The sequence below is a fragment of the Platalea leucorodia genome (assembly GCF_965183815.1).
Source record: "Platalea leucorodia genome assembly, contig: HAP1_HAP1_SCAFFOLD_33, whole genome shotgun sequence".
In the NCBI taxonomy this organism is placed as follows: Eukaryota; Metazoa; Chordata; class Aves; order Pelecaniformes; family Threskiornithidae; genus Platalea; species Platalea leucorodia.
This window is the reverse complement of record NW_028121457.1, coordinates 228,578-231,068: the sequence shown is the minus strand read 5'-3', so window position 1 is coordinate 231,068 and position 2,491 is coordinate 228,578.

Below are 2,491 nucleotides of genomic sequence, written 5' to 3'. Positions count from 1 at the left end.
TTGGTGTGGGAGGAATCCCTGGACGTTCGCAATTGCTGAGCCGGGCTCCGGCTGTACCGAGCGGCGCAGGCAGCTAGTATTGGACTTTGGGAGGCTGTCGCAAGAGAGAGCGCCATCGTTTGTGGGGCTGTGAATGGGGTTGCCGGGCACCTTGAAGAGCAGCAAGAGCTTTTGGTCCTGGCCCCTTTGGTGTGGGAGGAATCCCTGGACGTTCGCAATTGCTGAGCCTGGCTCCGACTGTACCGAGCGGCGCAGGCAGCTAGTATTGGACTTTGGGAGTCTCTCGCAAGAGAGAGCGCCATCGTTTGTGGGGCTGTGAATGGGGTTGCCTGGCTCCTTGAAGAGCAGCAAGAGCTTTTGGTCCTGGCCCCTTTGGTGTGGGAGGAATCCCTGGACGTTCGCAATTGCTGAGCCGGGCTCCGGCTGTACCAGACGCGCAGGCAGCTAGTGTTGGACTTTGGGAGGCTGTCGCAAGAGAGAGCGCCAGCGTTTGTGGGGCTGTGAATGGGGTTGCCTGGCTCCTTGAAGAGCAGCAAGAGCTTTTGGTCCTGGCCCCTTTGGTGTGGGAGGAATCCCTGGACGTTCGCAATTGCTGAGCTGGGCTCCGACTGTACTCAGCAGCGCAGGCAGCTAGTGTTGGACTTTGGGAGACTGTCGCAAGAGAGAGCGCCATCGTTTGTGGGGCTGTGAATGGGGTTGCCTGGCTCCTTGAAGAGCAGCAAGAGCTTTTGGTCCTGGCCCCTTTGGTGTGGAAGGAATCCCTGGACGTTCGCAATTGCTGAGCCGGGCTCCGGCTGTACTGAGTGGCACAGGCTTCTAGTGTTGGACTTTGAGAGGCTGTCGCAAGAGAGAGCGCCATCGTTTGTGGGGCTGTGAATGGGGTTGCCTGGCTCCTTCAAGAGCAGCAAGAGCTTTTGGTCCTGGCACCTTTGGTGTGGGAGGAATCCCTGGACGTTCGCAGTTGCTGAGCCGGGCTCCGGCTGTAGCGAGGGGTGCAGGCAGCTAGTATTGGACTTTGGGAGTCTCTCGAAAGAGAGAGCGCCATCGTTTGTGGGGCTGTGAATGGGGTTGCCTGGCTCCTTGAAGAGCAGCAAGAGCTTTTGGTCCTGGCCCCTTTGGTGTGGGAGGAATCCCTGGACGTTCGCAATTGCTGAGCCGGGCTCCGGCTGTACCGAGCGGCGCAGGCAGCTAGTATTGGACTTTGGGAGGCTGTTGCAAGAGAGAGCGCCATCGTTTGTGAGGCTGTGAATGGGGTTGCCTGGCTCCTTGAAGAGCAGCAAGAGCTTTTGGTCCTGGCCCCTTTGGTGTGGGAGGAATCCCTGGACGTTCGCAGTTGCTGAGCCGGGCTCCGGCTGTACCGAGGGGTGCAGGCAGCTAGTATTGGACTTTGGGAGGCTCTCGAAAGAGAGAGCGCCATCGTTTGTGGGGCTGTGAATGGGCTTGCCTGGCTCCTTGAAGAGCAGCAAGAGCTTTTGGTCCTGGCCCCTTTGGTGTGGGAGGAATCCCTGGACGTTCGCAATTGCTGAGCCGGGCTCCGGCTGTACTGAGTGGCACAGGCAGCTAGTGTTGGACTTTGGGAGGCTGTCGCAAGAGAGAGCGCCATCGTTTGTGGGGCTGTGAATGGGGTTGCCTGGCTCCTTGAAGAGCAGCAAGAGCTTTTGGTCCTGGCCCCTTTGGTGTGGGAGGAATCCCTGGACGTTCGCAATTGCTGAGCCTGGCTCCGGCTGTACCGAGGGGTGCTGGCAGCTAGTATTGGACTTTGGGAGGCTCTCGAAAGAGAGAGCACCATCGTTTGTGGGGCTGTGAATGGGGTTGCCTGGCTCCTTGAAGAGCAGCAAGAGCTTTTGGTCCTGGCCCCTTTGGTGTGGGAGGAATCCCTGGACGTTCGCAATTGCTGAGCCGGGCTCCGGCTGTACCGAGCGGCGCAGGCAGCTAGTATTGGACTTTGGGAGGCTGTCGCAAGAGAGAGCGCCATCGTTTGTGGGGCTGTGAATGGGGTTGCCGGGCACCTTGAAGAGCAGCAAGAGCTTTTGGTCCTGGCCCCTTTGGTGTGGGAGGAATCCCTGGACGTTCGCAATTGCTGAGCCTGGCTCCGACTGTACCGAGCGGCGCAGGCAGCTAGTATTGGACTTTGGGAGTCTCTCGAAAGAGAGAGCGCCATCGTTTGTGGGGCTGTGAATGGGGTTGCCTGGCTCCTTCAAGAGCAGCAAGAGCTTTTGGTCCTGGCCCCTTTGGTGTGGGAGGAATCCCTGGACGTTCGCAATTGCTGAGCCGGGCTCCGGCTGTACCGAGCGCGCAGGCAGCTAGTGTTGGACTTTGGGAGGCTGTCGCAAGAGAGAGCGCCATCGTTTGTGGGGCTGTGAATGGGGTTGCCTGGCTCCTTGAAGAGCAGCAAGAGCTTTTGGTCCTGGCCCCTTTGGTGTGGGAGGAATCCCTGGACGTTCGCAATTGCTGAGCCGGGCTCCGGCCGTACCGAGGGGTGCTGGCAGCT